Here is a 5,000-nt window from a genome sequence, read left to right on the forward strand (position 1 = left end):
AGTACTCCTTCTTAAAACAATTGAAAATAATAATACGAGCTTTAACTAGATGTTACAGATTTAAGTTTGATGGTGTGAAATATTCTGGCAAGGGGTTTTTAGCACTATGCACAATGGAAAACAATTTGACATACACACGTTTTATGACTTCAAACAAACAAATTTTGTTGACTTTGGATATAAATATCATATATTAAACGATAACGTCAAACTAAAACTCTTCAATCAACTGCGTCGTTGCTCAGAGACTAGAAAAAATAATTTAATTACTCATCCCTGCATCCGGTCCGGAGGCTCAACAACAGTGCGGAGGTGACACGGGGGATTTTCGCTCTCCGTGGCAACGTCACAACGCGACCTCAAAACACGCTCACAGTACGAAGTCCCTGAAAATTCGTAAACAGTGCAACGACACTTTGCGAAGAAAATACACCTGAGTTTTGGTGTCAGTGGCATATTTAGGGTTCGCGAGGACTTCAGATATTGGTTTTCGTGAGGTTTGTGTTCTTTGAACCGTAAATTGTTTTGCCAGCCACTATTTTCCGCCGTAAATTATCCGATAGTTATCATGTGAACAGTACGCCGTGTTTAACTATGACGTTTTATAAATGTTACACTTTTCAGGAGAGAAATTTAAGCTTACAAAGGCGAGAGTAATTTGAATTCTTTGGGCTAGTTGTCCCTAACTGCATTATGTGAAGACGATGTACAAGAGTAAGCTTAATGATCCCTTCTTTCATTGTTTTGGGGACAGAAAACTCGTAACATAGCTTCTTGCTGAGGATATCAAGGTATGTTTATTACACTTTTGCATTTGATGCTTATCGATCGCTACTGTTTATTTCAAAACAAGCATGCATTCCGCCTGTGGTGTGAATACAAACTATTGCGTGGAATTAATATTAAACTCGGCATGGCGTGAGGGAAGTGCTTGCTGACTGCGAGGTCTCTGGTCCATATTTTGTCAGGAGGAATCTGTTGGTTATGCCATCGCCGTTTATAATCGTAATATGTTTTCCCAGGGTTTTACTTTATTGTTCATTTTATCTGAATTGAATGCTGACAAGCTGAAGTTTATAATCAGGAACTGAGAAGTGTTGGATTGAGTTGGTCATTTGCATGTATTAGTCTGTCGTTCATCTGGTCGTCTTGAGTTAACAATTTGCATTTAAGCACTAGGGAACACGGTTTAATTGACTATTTCGTTTTCTTTTCGCAAAATCGAGCAGTGTACTGTGGTGGTAGTGGATACTGCACGGCGCTTTTCAGCTGTCTATCTGCTTTTTCCTCATACCACAGAATTTCTTGTAAGATGTCTCCCAATCCGTTGCGATCAATAATAATTATTGTACAGTTTTCTTGTCCTAAAACGATTTTCAAATTCTGTTTTCAATTTCTGAAGAAATCCCGTAATGAAAATTAGTTCGTGGTGGTCGCAAACATTATTGAGTTTTGGTTGGCGTGGAACCATGCAATGGGTAATGTTTTACGGCGACCAGAAAATAGCAAACGAAACTTGCACGTGTCAATCGTCTGCACTCCCAAATTAGCAATTTTTCTGTTGGACTTTCCCATTTGTCATGGTTTGCAATGTGAATGTAAACTTTTGTTGCTTTTAAAAGGTTTATGGTTGTTTTGATAACGCACATAAACTGGTATATGGCAAGAATTATGGCAAGAATACATTTCACTTTAATCTCAGGTTGAAAGACGAAATCTTATCTTTTGCTTGTAAATTATTACACAAAACACCAGACTTCATTTTTTTGGTTTTCGCAATTTTTGTTGAAAAGACCATAAGGCTAAAATTTCCAGAACAACATTTTGTCATCTACCTCATTCTATGATTGATTGTAGTTTGTGAAAATTCACCTGCTCATGCAAGCTTCACAGGGTCCAAAATTGCAACCAGCTGGTTACCAATGTGACTGAAATTTGAGCCTTGGCGACCGCAATTTTTTTGTAGACTTTCATATACCAGACTAAAATGGCAGAGGACAAATGAACCATTGTTATTCTGATTAGGCCTTGTTAACTCGCAATTGTTATGAGGGTCATATATACTTTTTAGGTGAAGCGTGATGGAGAGATTTGTTTTCTCGCGAATCGTGATTTAAGTTTTTTTTATCCGTGATTCGTGATTAAAGGTGGTAAGATCTTTTCATGTCCATTTGAATGAACTTTTTAAATTAAACGTGACCCATGAAATTATGAAGATTTGAATTAAATGTGATTCATGAACTACAGTAACTGTGTTTTGCGTGATGAATTTTCGGCCATTTTATGCACCTATCAATGTTAAGCTGCTGGGGGGGGAGGCCGGGCATAGGCGGGGGATTTGAACTCATATCAGTTTTTCTGTTCAAATGCCCGGCCCCAGGGAAGTCATCCTGGGTCAAAAAAGTGCAAATTCCTCACGCATTATTGTTGGTCAAAAGGCTGCAAATTCCCCAGCCCAAGCTTCCTCCCAAAAATGCATTGGTAAAAAAGAACAGCAGAAATAGGGACAGAAATTATACATTTTATTTTTTAAAAGGTAACAGGGCCATTCCATTTTAGAGTAGCTAAAATGTCAAAATTTCAAACATATCTTTTGATACCCAACATTTGGAAAGAGGATACCCCAAAGTGTTCAGGAAATAATTTGTCAAAAGTTTGTTTTGTGGTAAACGGCAAAGAGAGGCCATTGATTGTTGACCAATGAGAAGCTTGCTTAAGTAGCTATCAAGCTGTAATATTTCAAATTATTATAGCAGGGCACGTTAATTTCAAAAATCTCATCAAGTTAAAAAAACTGAGTCAATGCAAGACAAAGTTAAATTTTCAGATAGGTTTTGGGCCATCTTGAATGTTATTGCTGAATTATATTGAAAAACATTTCTGTTACGGACATTACGTAATGTCCGTAACAAAAACAGACCTTTTTTCTTTTTTCTCCGCAATTAAAATCCAGATCTTGTCATGAGCTGGGACCCATTTTTAGCTTGAAGGGGCCCAAACTACAGCATTGAGAATTTGCAACAACAATGTGAATCACTTGAGAAAATGCAACAAGTTACGGACATAACGTTACAGACATTACATTATGAATGTAATAGGCCACTTGCACTAAGAGGTCACGTGACCATTGCTTCCTTTAAACAATGAGTTGGAATCTTGCTGATGCAAAAAATTGACAGAGCACATAAAAATTAGCTTACACCCGAAATTTGAGAGGAAACGCATTTAAGGAAGATATTTTATGGCACTTTGATTTTTCAACAAAGCAGTATGATTTGTATTGGCCGCCATGTTGGAGGGCATACTCTTGCCCTCCAATATGGCGGCCAAAACTACTTTTTGCTTATATCTTGTTAAACGTTTAATAGTTACGCTCAGATGTGCTGTAAACGTTAGCACATATTTTTTTCAACATCCTCCTTGAAGTTTAAGTGCAAAGCTTGTGTTCAGAAAGAAGTAATTGATAATTTTAAAAATCACATTTCGGTCACGTGACCAGCGAGGAACTTACTCATTTTAAGAAAATGGTGCGGGTTTGAAAAACCAAATCACTATTATTATGTTTAAGATAATTATGACCCACTAATCGTTTTTCGAAGGCAAAATCATATAGCTTTCATTTTCATGAAAACTATGTCACATGACCTCTTAGTGCAAATGGCCTATTATAATATCCTGCCTGAAATCAAAGAAAGTAGAGTAGCTTTGCATTCAGAATGAAGTTTCAGTTGTGTGATGGGACACAATGAAATGGAGGTTACTAATTTCCAACCTTGTTTCTTGCAAAGGGGGATTGGAGGAACAAATAAATCTGTACAAATGTAATATCATTATTAAAATGTAAATAGTCAAATATTTAGTTTAATTCTTAGGCAAAAATGTTGTATAAGGAACTTACCTGCAAATACAATCTCATAGAAAAGAAAATATAGAGGATAGAGAATAATATAGAGTTTCCTCCAAATGCTTACAATAACAACACATTAGAGCAATAGTAACAAAGCCAGCTCAGTTGTTTTAACTGCAGTAACACTGTGTACTCTACATGTATCTAAATGTGATTTTAAATTGCTAATTAATCACCACTTTGAATTTAAAAATCTTGGACATTTTTCAACAAGTACACATTGCTTGCAAAAAGTCATTTCAGTTCACACAGTTGGTACCTCTCACTTTTCAACCTTGGGATTTGACTGCTCGTAATCACTGTTTGTTTTACTTAAAAACATGTGGCTGTTTCCTTAGTTAGATGCTTAAACAATTTGGTGATTTCAGCAAGGCTTGGAATATGGAATGGTCCAGTGCCAAGCAGCTCTATAAATTTGGGCCATAGAACACTCTTCTCTTGAAAACAATATCCAAATCATTTCTCATAGGCCAGTCAGACCACTGTTATGTTTGCACACAGAAGTGTAGGGCTTAAGTTTTGGTGACCAGTACAAATAAAAGAGAGAAATAGCATAGAATTAAACCTGATTTAGATCAATTTAACAGTTTTGGCATTGTTATTTAACAGAAGTTTATACTAGAAAAAATCTAAATTTGCCCTAAACTTTATCTCTGTAAAACACAATTCACAGTGTAACTAACCCTAACAAAAAACATGTAAAATTATGTCCGTAACGGCAGTTTTTTACCTCCAGCTCAAAATGTAAGGACAGAATAAGGGATGCAACATTATTTTAAAAAAAACTATGAAGCACCTTTGTTCATTTCACTATTAAGGAAATTTCGTCTGGCATGTCAATTCACAGGAATAGTAGTATCTAGTGAACATAAAAAATCGTAGGTTGAATTTTTTTGTAATGTCCTTAACGCTGTTTAAGATGAGCATATTGGTAGCATTTGTAAATGAAATCAAAGTTTCTTTTCTGCTGCTAGTTAAGTACCATGTAAGGGATATTTGTACAAATTTTAAATAAAAACTACAAAAGATAAGTTCGTAAAAAATAGTTTCATTTCCAAAATTTTGCTCTCCGGATGTAAATGTCCGTAACGTG

The 5,000-nt window shown here is 35.9% G+C and overlaps 1 protein-coding gene across 1 annotated transcript in view; it reads left to right on the forward strand.

The window, feature by feature from the left end:
• The first annotated feature begins 353 nt into the window (after positions 1 to 353).
• The window catches only part of LOC138021993 (uncharacterized protein C1orf21-like), a 15,518-nt gene continuing 10,871 nt past the window's right edge, over positions 354 to 5,000 (forward strand). The window contains exons 1-2 of the mRNA XM_068869022.1: positions 354 to 497; positions 625 to 791. The gene's annotated coding sequence lies outside the window, so the exon portion shown is untranslated. The remainder of the gene's footprint in view (positions 498 to 624; positions 792 to 5,000) is intronic.

The sequence above is a fragment of the Montipora capricornis genome, chromosome 2, assembly GCF_036669925.1.
Source record: "Montipora capricornis isolate CH-2021 chromosome 2, ASM3666992v2, whole genome shotgun sequence".
Taxonomy (NCBI): Eukaryota; Metazoa; Cnidaria; class Anthozoa; order Scleractinia; family Acroporidae; genus Montipora; species Montipora capricornis.